The sequence below is a fragment of the Chenopodium quinoa genome, unplaced genomic scaffold, assembly GCF_001683475.1.
Source record: "Chenopodium quinoa cultivar QQ74 unplaced genomic scaffold, ASM168347v1, whole genome shotgun sequence".
NCBI classification, from domain to species: domain Eukaryota; kingdom Viridiplantae; phylum Streptophyta; class Magnoliopsida; order Caryophyllales; family Amaranthaceae; genus Chenopodium; species Chenopodium quinoa.
The window spans coordinates 2,458,937-2,471,126 of record NW_018743262.1 but is presented as its reverse complement, the minus strand read 5'-3'; the positions used below and the strand labels follow the sequence as shown (position 1 = coordinate 2,471,126).

At 33.7% G+C, this 12,190-nt stretch overlaps 1 long non-coding RNA gene across 2 annotated transcripts; it reads left to right on the top strand.

The window, feature by feature from the left end:
* Positions 1-5,054: 5,054 nt before the first annotated feature.
* Positions 5,055-10,314, top strand: LOC110735304. Of its 2 annotated transcripts, XR_002514066.1 has the most exons (4): positions 5,055-5,636; positions 6,394-6,522; positions 6,782-6,860; positions 7,020-10,314. It is a non-coding gene; the product is annotated as an uncharacterized LOC110735304 (long non-coding RNA). The 2 variants fall into 2 exon arrangements; XR_002514065.1 differs by having other exon boundaries at positions 5,083-5,636; positions 6,782-10,314.
* The last annotated feature ends 1,876 nt before the right edge of the window (positions 10,315-12,190 follow it).

Below are 12,190 nucleotides of genomic sequence, written 5' to 3'. Positions count from 1 at the left end.
GATATCTTACTCTACTCATCTTGCATGATCTAGTTCGATCTCCTAAGGGGGTTGCCCTGGCTTTCATTACACGGCAAAAATAGTAACTTTATAGAAATGACTCCTTTAAATTACCAACATCAATCCAATCAAATAAACTTTCTGTCTCTAGTTTTTCTCTCTTTCTCTAGCTTTTCTTGGCCATGGCAAGGAAGAACAAGAGGAATTAGAATTCGAAGGGTGAGGAGATGGTTTCGGAACTCAGTACGCAGGATGAGGATTTGACGGGTCAATTAGCGGTTGGGTACAATACGAAATCTCGAGGAAATATGGGTCAAATTCATCCATTGGAGTTCGATGTTGAGGATGGATTGGAGCGCTATATCTTGTCTCCTGAACAATCTTTGGTGGAAATAATAACTAATTCTAGGGAGAAATCAAAGTTATTGGAATGGACGACAACTTTGAAGGTGAGTGAGAATGGGTTTATGGGTTTGAAAAATAGAGGGTTTTCTCTTAATCCTCAGATACCTATTTCTTCTCATCCGATTTGTTCTGCTAACAAAAAGACTGAATGTGTTGATAAATTTGTTTTTCAATTGACTGTGGATGATATTGAGGGTGAATTGGATTATTGGAAATAGAGGGTAGTTGCATTTACTATGGCTAATCCTCATATTAAGACTTTTGAGGAGTTTTGTTGGAGAATTTGGGGAAAAACTAATATTGATAAGGTAATTCCATTGAAGAAGTGTTTTTTTGAATTTTGAATCACGAGATAAAGCTTTGACTCACCCGAATTCGTTGATGGACCTGTTTGTTTGAAACAATGGGAGGATGGGATGGAGTTGAATGCGCATGATGTGACTAGAATACCAATTTAGGTTAAGCTTCATGATTTACCATTAAAGTATTAAGGGATAGCTTGTTTAGAGAAAAAAAATAGGATTAAATGGGAAACCAATTAAACCTGATGTAGCAACTTTGGCAAGAGATAAGGTGGCTTATATGAGATATTTGGTGGAAATAATTCTGAAGCAAGATTTCCCTGATAGCATTGAATTTATGGATGAGAAGGGTGTTCTATTTATTTAACCTGTTTCTTAGGATTGGAGGCCTAAATGATGTGTGACATGTGGGGGGTTGGGTAATTTTGAGGAATATTGTCAAACTAAGACGTTGAAGAAGGTATGGAGACCTAAGGTGGTGCAAGTGGATACTTCAGAGAATGTTCTCACAAATTTTGATCCAGTTTTTTATCCTACTGATAAGAAACAGGTTAGTCCTATTAGGCAACCTAATCAAAAGGGGGGGTGGAAGTTAAAAATGCTTTTGAATCCCTTGCTAGTGATGAGGCAATGGTCATGTTTGGAGATATTCCTGTAACTATGGAAACTTTTGGTGGTGCTACTCCTAAAGAGGGTTATGGATAAAGCTATTGTATCGAATATAAGAAGATTAAACAGCCCTAATAAGCAACATGAGATCAAGAATTATTTGCTTCAAAATAATACTTGCTTATGTTGTCTGTTGGAGACTAAAGTGTTAATTAAAAATTTCCTAGTTATCTATCAGAGAATGTTTTCTGGATGGTGTGTGACTACTAAATTTAGTTAAGTAAAGGATGGTAGATTGGTAGGTTCTTGGTGGCATGGCTGCAAGAGATGTTTAGTGTGGATATTGTATTTACTGGGCCTAAAATCATTCATACAAGAATTGTTAATAAGCCTTTGCAAAAGAGTTTTGAATGCTCTTTTGTTTATGGTTCAAATGATGCTAAGGTCAGGATTGTATTTGGAGATTTCAATTGTCCTCTGAATCCAGATGTAACACCCTAGAAATTCCTTCCTTTTAAAATACCTGTTTTGCCCTGTTTAAAACATTAAATAGGAATATCTAAGACATTACAGCCAACGTGATAACGGTTAAGGAAACTATCAAAGACATACGGATCGGAAGATTAATTTCAAAATGTTTCAAACCAAGTCAACAATAGAAATCAAACAACGAAAGTAAACTCAAACCAAAGTCGTACGAAGTAAAATAAAATTAACTTACAACATAGAACCATTGTAGGCCCTTATTAATCAAAACCGAAATACAAAACCCTTTACGTTAGTTACATGAAATAAATAAAGTCATAAGTAATTTAAAGCAATAACATATTCATATACTAATGGAAACTAGCATGATTTGCTCTTAACACATGCCCATTCATGTAAATGCTTCATCACCTGAAAAGCTTATCTCTACTTGCTTCCACTACTCTCCATTAAAAATGGGTCATCATAGGGCCAATGTAAATAAAAGGCCAACAAACATACAAACACACAATCAGCAAAGCTGAGTACATAAGCATAATCAACACACAAACATATAATTTTCCTATCAACACACAACTTACCTTGTTGCACCTGTGTCTCAAGCATACAATATTCAATACAAAACCTCATTAGACACTACATAATTTATTTAGTATTGACTACACATTGAACGGGTTTCCCCCTCAACCGGCCCCAAATAAATTTGAGGTTACTAACACGGGAGCTAACCGTGCAAGCATCAATAACCACTCTTAAGTGGCGGAATTCATGCGCATAATAATAATAAAAAGGAATGTACAGCGTCCTATACTCCAGTAAAAGTTATGGTTAAATATAAAACCCCATAACTCCCCTATATGTTCATACTTAAGGTATATATGTTCCAAGAGTTTTTGTGCGTAATCTCTTTCATTTTACTTTATTTACAGATTATTAAACTTGGTGATGACTCTAAAACCATAATCATGCAATCAACAATAATTATTCTATCAATCAAATATACCAAATAAATTCTTGAATAATTAGTGACCACGGTACATAATATTTAATGTTGAATCCCTTTTAATTCTTCCTCGGTGCCAATGACACCATAAACGCATAAAGCACCACAAAACCTATCCCGCGGTGTTAAGAACACCTTAAGTGCACTAAGGAACCAACATACAATTAATTCCTTGTGTACATTGACACTTTTATTTAGCTCTTTCCTCATGCTTATAGTGTCAATAAAAATTATATGAACCATAATAAAATTCCTTTTTAATATTCGAAACCAAACTAAACCTTTAGTTTAATTAAACTTTCTCTTTAACATACCATAAATAAATATGTGGTCCAGAAATAATATTCCAACTATTATTTTCCAATCATTAATCCATCACAAAATAAATCATGCTTCACAATCCAATTACCAATAACATCCAAATAATAATTTCCAATCCAAACCTAGCATGATACTACTTGTAATCAACCAAACACCTTTAGCATGTTATTTTATCAACATAGTTATGTTAATTACGCGTACATTGTATACGATCTTAGAATAGGCAAAACTAGTAAAAATCACTCATTTTGAAGTCTCCTACAATTTAAGATTATAGAAGAGTATTAAAATCCACTTTACATAAATTTCTAGCAATATATACTACTATAAAACCCATCATAATTTAATTAAAACATGCTGAAATTATATTTAAAACATCATAATTTAGTCTCAATTAATGGGTAATTAAAATTCCTTAAACAAACTTGATTTTAAGTGTTCTACTAAAAATTCCAGCACTATATTTCAATTAAAATTGATGTAAATAAGCCTTAAAACACTTTAATCAAAGATCTAAAGCAGTATACAACATAACCCTTCAAAAATTTACAAACCAAGAACATACGGTTTAAAAAATTCGAGCTTTTTAATTAATAACATAATCTGAAAATTTATTAACAAAATACTTATAATCAAACATCAAATCAAATCCCAAAATTCATAATCAACAATTAGATTTAGGAACAAATTATTTTTAAGTAATAAAGATTCAATTTTTTTTATACGCGAAAAGGGGGAAAGGGGTAGCGGCAGCCACCACACGCCGGCTGCCACCGCCGGTGGCTGACGCTGCTGGCGGCGGCGGCCACCATCTACTAGCGGCTAGCAGTGGTGGAGGGGGAAGAACAGCCAAAAAAAAAAGATGAAGGGGAAAAAGGATAAAGAAAAAGAAAGGAAAATAAGGAGAAAGGAGAGAGAAGTTTACCTTGGGTTTTCTCCACTCTGGACAAAGTTTGATTTACTTCATATGTGGGATATTTATACTAGAGGTGATCATTTGCAGGCTTGGGCGGGTAGCGGGCTGGGTTTATGCTTATTTATTTGTCCAACGAGCTTCATGTATTAAACCCAAACCCATTTAAACAGGCTTGATACTTTTTCCATGTCCGCTTACTAAACGGGTCGGGCTTGCCCGCGGGATAACGGGCCTCAAATTTTTGTTTAATTTTTTTTAACACTAATTAATCTATTTATTATTTACATGTGCTAAAATTATTTTTGTAGAGTTGTCTTAAAATTTTTTATTCACAAATAATGATAAAAGAAATTAAAAACACACAAAATATGTCATAATATAAAATTAAAATAAATAATTGTAACCAGTAAAAGCTTATAGTTCATTATAGTCTCTCTGTATTGGTTATTTTATTTTTTTAAATACACAAAGTATTATTTTTATTATTATATATAACACTAATTAAATAAAATTTATTAAAATAGTATAATTATTATTATAAACGGGCCGGGCGGGCTAGTCCACGACACATATTTTCTTGTCCATATCCACCCATTTACATTAACGGGCGGGCCTAGCCCGCCCAAATATCAATTTTTTTCCAAAAAGGTTGTCCAAGCCCGCCTTTTTGCGAGCGGGTTGGGCGGGCTTAGCGGGCCGTCCTGCCCATGAATAGCTCTAATTTATATCCCTTTTCTACAAACCTTTTTTCCCTAACTTTTCTCTTTTAAATTTTCCTAATCCCATCCCTAATAAAACTTTACTAAATTAAATCTTTCCTTAAATTAAACCCCAACTTAATTAAATTAATTAATTAAATAAAATTTCCTTTTAAAATTATTTTCTAACTTATTTTAATTAATTAATTAAAATACTTTAAGTAAATTAATTCAATTAATTAATTACTTCTCAAAATACTTATTTTATTTTAAATATGTATAAAATACGAGGTATTACAGTCTACTCTACTTAAAAGAAGTTTAGTCCCAAAACTAGGGAAACAAAATCCAAAGTTTTTCCTCACTTAGTATAATATTGTTGTACTCTTTGTCATACCTTTATCTTTCTCTGTCTCATTTTTAACACAATAACTCAAAATACTCATTAAAATTGTGCAAAAAGCACAAAAATTACCAAAAATCTATAACTCTTAAAAGCCAAATTGGTGAAAAAATGGGTATCTTCTTATGAACAGTGTGCTGACGGTTCTACCCTAGATTACTAAAAAAAAGTTTATTGACGTCTTTACCCTTTTACTGGCAGGTTACTTTTGTTTTCTTTGAATCAATCTTTTTCTCTACTTACTTGCTTTCTCTCTCCTCACCTTTCTCCATGTTCTCTGATAACACAACAACTTCCTCGCCTCCTCCGACCTCATCTCCCTGGCGACGACTGCACTTGGTGGACAATTACAATGCTGCTTGTTCTTGTTGATTGAATCTGTTTTTGAAGCGGGTTTTAGGTTTTCACTCCTCCATAGAAATAGCTTTTGAGGATTCCGTTCCTCCATTAAAGCAAATTATGAGCTTTCCCATTTATTGAAGCAGCTTACAAGGTAATGTGTTTTTCAATCATCAAGTTTCTATTTTATAATCGGATTTACTCATTATTTTTGTAAATCAACCACAAACCGATCATTTTTAATTTTTTAAAATTTTGATTTTGATGTCAGAAATTATAGCTACAATGTGTTCATCTTCAAGTTCCTGTTGATTCCTTCATTCATACGTTTTTTTTTCAATAATGGGTGATTTTTTTTTTTTTTAGTTTGCTGTTTAATTGAAGTTTTTCGTACGAGGTGGAATTGTTTAATTAGTCAATTCAATTGTTGATTTTTGTTTTTTAATTCTGTTTTAGTATATTTTGAGAAAAAAAATGGATTTACTCTTTGTGGGTTGAATATGTTAGGGTTCAATTTGATCGAAAATTAATGTCAGGACCTCTTGATCAATTTGCTCGCTTACACTTTGGGTATGTCAAAAACTGATTTTATATACTCCTTAAAGCTGGTTCATGGATTATAATTTGAGTGTTCCATTGTTTCTGGGTTTGTGTAGATCTTCAAGCTCAGATCTTTAGGTAGTGTCAATTTCATGATTTTGTTTGGGTATTTCATCTTTGCTTGATTAATTGATCCATTTTTAACTGTTGTTTACTTTGATCGATGGATTTTTTGTTTCATGCATGCATCGATTTATGATTTTGTCTTTTTTTTTTCCAAGGCTTATTTTGGCATTCTAAGCTTCAATAGTAGTTTTACTTATTTATATGGCTAATGAGGTGCTCACTTACTCTGCTTTGTTGGATTTCAGGCTGAAAGAGGAGGAGATCTAGAAGAATATGGACGCTCGTGAGTTTCTTCAAACTCAGAGGAGGCTAACTGCTTCATCCAGTTTTTCTTCGCGTAGTTGGGCTGCGTATGTTTTTCAATATTGGAATAGGTAAATGGTCTTTCCTAATCCTCAATCCATTACCATCATTTATCTTAATCATTCCTTTTAAATAATCTTAAAAAAATTCTTGAAAACTTTTTCCTACATTTGTTTCTAAATATTTTGAAATGAATCAGAATTTTTTGATACAATGAATGTTCTTGTGAGGATTATGAGAAATTTCGGGATGGATTGTTCTCAATTATGTTGATGAATAACGATTTTATTAATTATAGCCAATTCTGAACATCAATGTGTATCATTGCAGATTAATTTCCAAGTCGAGTTGGGTTTCTAGGTCTTGGAATCATGGGTTCTCCAATGGCCCGAAATCTCATTACGGCCAGGTGAGAATTGTATGAACTATTCCTGTACAATTTTTTCAGGGTAGAATGAAGTATTTTGTCCCATAGCTCGAGTTTTGAGATAAAAATGATGGATTTTATTCTCAAGTATATAGTTATTTTGAAATGAAAACTATGTTTTTGTTGGTTGGCCTCCTTTAGATCATTCCAAAAAGACACGTTGGCCACCACTTCGAAGAACACTAATCCGCTTTTTGTCAAGGTTAGCATGGATGGTGCTCCCTGATTAAAGAAGGTTGATCTCAGAACTTATACCTTAAATGAAGAACATCCCTCTAGCCTTGAGAAGATATTTAGTTGCTTCACACTAGGTTATTTTCTGTTACTTGTAATAATGATCCTTATAGCTTTGCTACTGCGATTTAAATTTACCTATGAATTAGTTTCTTTACACATTCATTATCTCTAAATGGTTTTTGGTTTTATGGTGTTATTAACTAAATTGGATGATGTTTTGCCTAGGAAGACATTGTTTTATATTGTGCTATTCTTCCCTTCATTGCCTTCTTTGGGGATTTTGGGTTTGTTTTGTATCCTATGAGAAATTATTTCCACCCCACTGCTCTTGCTGATAAGCATCTGAGTTTTGGCCGTGCTCGGATTGAGGTTTCTCGGTCCACTTGCTATTCTGAGGATATGGAGTTTCTGTTTGTTTTATGTCATGGCTGAGCTATGGGGGAGTGTTGTCATATGTGCACTTTTGGGGTTTTGCCAATCAAGTGATTATTTCATTATTCCATTGAATTGTTATTATTATAGTTTAATTAATTACTTACATGTATGCCTATTATGTATATTCTAATTCTAATGTTTATGTTTTTTCATTTTGGGTGTACTAGAATGATCGTAGTATTTATTTTATTTTACTCCTTGTTGTTTTATACTATTTTTGTGCATAGATGAATTTGGAATGGAATTTAGTAGATTTTAAGAATGAGATCTATTTGTTTGGTTGATATTATAATTTGGTATTCCATCATTTGTTTATAAACAAGTGAGTTGTTTGGGATATGTATTCTTGATTTATTATAGAAATCAACAATTTTTGTAGGGGTGGGGTGAGTAATTTATTTAAGGGTGGGTTAATTGTATATGATTTTTAAGATTGGTCAAATTATTTACTAATGAGCAAACTATTTAGAAGTGGACAATTTATTAGGGGTGAGTTAATTTGCATATGATTTTTAAGGGTAAATAAATTATTAAGGAGTAAGGTAATTGTATATGATTCTTAGAGGTGAGAAAATTTTATAGGGGTGAATAATTAATTTAGGGATGAGCAAATTCTTTAGGGGTGATAAAACTATTTAGGGGTGAAACTGTTCGTGCACTGTGATCCAATCCAAGCAATGATATTAACTTTTCAAATTTTCTTTACTCCATATCAACATGAGTGTCAATGCTTATCAATTGTTTGTGATCTAAATAATTGTTAACATTAATATATTCCATATGAAATAATTATAACTTACACACGCATTTTCAATAATTTATATTTCATAGAACTACAAATTCTACAAAAACTAAACCAAATTGATTATTTTTACGATTCACTAATGGTTCTTAAATTATATTAACAAAACGGTGCGCAAAATTCTACAAACCTTTTTGACAGGTCTGGGTGTATTTCTTTTTCATTTCATCTTTTGCCTCCCAGTGGCTTCCTCATATTCTTGGTTAGATCACAATACTTTCACAATCTTGACATTCTTATCGCGTGTACTACTCACTTTACTGTCAAGGATTTTGACAGGTCTCTCTTCATAAGTTAAACTTTTGTCTATCTCAATGGTTTGAGGTTGTAGTGCATGGGATTTATCGGATATATACCTTCTTAATTGAGACACTACATGAAATACATCATGCACTTTGCTTAGCTCCATAGGTAAGGCCAACCCATAAGCTACTTTGCCTATTCTTTACAGTATATCATATGGACCAATGTAATTTGGGCTCAGTTTTCCTTTCTTTCAAAATCTCATTACACTTTTCATTGTGATACTTTTAATAATACTTTGTCACCAACATCAAATTCTTCCTCTCTACGGTTCAATTCTGCGTAGCTCTTTTGGCGATCTTGAGCTGCCTGAATCTTAGTTTGAATTCCCTTAACTTGTTTCACTGTATCTTCGATCATTTGAGGCCCTAGAATCATTGTCTCACTTATATCGTTCCAACAAATTAGACTACGACACTTTCTCCCATATAATGCCTCAAATGGAGCCATTCCAATGCTCGCATGGTAACTATTATTGTAATAAATTTCAATAAATCCAAGCTATCCTCCCATCCTCCTTGGATGTCTATAACACAAGCTCTCAACATGTCTTCCAAGGTTTGAATGGTTCTCTCAGTTTGTCCATCTGTGGTAGGGTGAAACAATGTACTCATCTTTAGTGTGGTACCAAAATTTTCTTTCACGCTTTTCTAGAATTCTGAAAGAAATCTGGAATCTCTATTAGACACAATATCCTTTGGAACTCCGTGTAATCTCACAACATTCTTAATGTAAGCTTTTGCAAGTTGTCCCATCTTCCAAGTCTCCTTCATTGATATAAACACCGTAGATTTTGTAAGTCTGTCAACCACTAACCAAATGGTGTCATTTCCATTCCTTGATTTTGGAAGGAAGTCACAAAATCCATTGAAATAAAATCCCACTTCCATCCAAGGATTTCCAATTATTGCATAGTCCCTGTGGCCTCTTGAGCTAAGTGAGGAAACTATTAGACACATATCACCGATTACTGATGGTTTAAATTCTTCCAGTACAAAGGAGGATTCTAAAATTGATTAGAGTGGATAAGGGAATGAAGCTGATTCAATATAGGGTACCTCAAATTAAATGAATGGATTTTGTTTTGTGTTCATCTGAACACTTTATCTTACGTAGAAAACTTGTTGTCAGCAGACACAAAACACAGACAAACATATAGAGCTACAAGGGTGCTGGAAATCAGAACTCTATGCATTGTTCTTGAAGTTGGCCTGGGATGGTTGCAGCTACTGCTACCCTGCCGAGACTGCTGTAGCAGCTAGGATGGCAAGGTACAGTTATTGTTGCCCTGCCGAGACTAGTACAATAAAATAGCACAATAATCAAATGTGAAAATTAATGCATGCTTATATTAACATAAGCTAACCAACATACTTTCTTACCGTAATAAAACTATAAACTTCATCGATGACTTCTTTTGGAAGTTTTCCCCAGTGACTATAATTGATACTTACTCGTTGGCGAGCAACTACGACGATGTAAGTAGCAAAGGCAGCTTTATGATCCCCACAAGGCAATTTCCTATGATTGCATTGTAAGGGGATTTTGGTGCCATTTTATATTGCTTTTCCAACTACCGTACAAACTGTACGACCCCTGCGATTCTCACGTTCAGCGGTCTCTTGAGAGGAACTTATTTGCTTTCTCTTTTTTGCAATCAACCTGTGAAAATAGAAAATTTTATGAGGTTTAAGCACAATTAATATAGATGGTTAAAGAAAGAGAAACGTACACATGATAGCACTACTTGTCAACATTAGGATATTAACTTTACTTGGTTACCAGAAACATTAATTTCTTAGAAGACTTTTTATGGGAAGAATGAAAACTTGATTATTATAAAATAACTATTAAGTACACACACCAAATAATCCAGCTACTGCACTAATATAAGAAATTAAGAACCGAAACTCTGTTTAGAGTTAAGGTTATCACAAATGATCTTCTAATTCCTCTACCTTGCCAGCTTTCTATGGACACTTTGTTTTACGACGCCGCTTTTGAGGTCTTTTAGTATTACCATCTTTGTTATTGACCTAAATCCCTTCTTCATGATCATTGCGTACATATGTTAATGAATCATCAGCATCAACATCATCATTCACAACATCATCATTTAACCCAGGCCTTTCCTCAAAATCAACATTGTCATCATGTTCATCAATGGCATATCGAGGTCTTGGTGCTATAACAATCGACCTTCTCATATCAAGTTGATTAGTCATATAGAAAACTTGTTTAGCTTGGCAAGTTAAAATATAAGGATCTTCCTTATGACCAATCTTGTGAAGTTTCATTGAAGAATGCCCCATGTCATCATGGACAACATTATTGTTGTTATCAACCCATTTACAACAGAACACGGGTACAGAAAAATCAGAGTAATGTAACTCACATATTTCTTCAATTACCCCATAATATTGCATTTTACACAAAACAGGACGATTGTCTTTCGCACTTGCAAAATGCATTGCTTCTGCTTCTAAAGATACCCCACTATTTTGCATAGTACTCTTATAATCTTGATATTTGTATAAAAAGTCCAACCATTGATGGCATATCCCTAATAAAAAGTGGCTTGAAAATCTGGTCCATAAGCCAAACTATTAAGACGATCTGAAATCAGAGTTAATGAAACTTGAAGCTCACTCATTACATCATTCTTGAACCAGATGGAAAATGATTTGTTATGTTCAGCAGCTACTGCTTTTGGATTAGCCTTCTGAATTAATCTCCTTAAAAGATTCATATGCCCTCGACGTAAGGTGCAACTTCCTCTTCATTGTGAAGAATATATGTGTGTGTCATACGCCATTTATCTCGAGACAAGTCACTGTTTCTACGACCTATAGTCCCTTTACCATCAAATCTCCTGCTGTGTCGAGAAGTTGGAAGCCCTATTGTCTTCATATCTCCAAGAAGTTCCACACTAAATTCAATAGCTAATTCATATACCATTTTCTCTGCTATACAAGCTTCTGGTCGAGAAAGATTCTTAACATATCCCTTATATGTTTTCATTTGCCTTTCAAAAGGCCATGAACTTCTCATATGCACGGGACCACAATATTTTATCTCTCTAACCAAGTGAATAGGTAGATAAACCATGATATCGAAAAATGTCGGGGGAAAATACATCTCAAGTTGGCATAAAATGACAACAATTTTTGTTTCCATAGACTCCAAATCACTAGGAATAAAGACATTACTATATATTGCATTAAAGAAAGAACATAACCTAATAATGGCATATCGCGCATTTTTCGGTAAAATAGAACGAATAGCAATAGGTAGGAGATATTGCATCAAAACATGACAATCATGAGACTTAAGACCCACAAGTTTCAAATTTTGCATTGAAACAAGAGATGATATGTTAGAAGAAAAACCCTCAGGCACTTTTACCCCAGCTAAGGATGCACAAAGCACTGTCTTTTCTTTCTTAAATAGTGTATACGCAGCAGGAAGTATGAACGGTCTCCAGACTTAATAGCATGAAGCTCACTTCTAATGTTCATTTTTGCTAAATCTAACC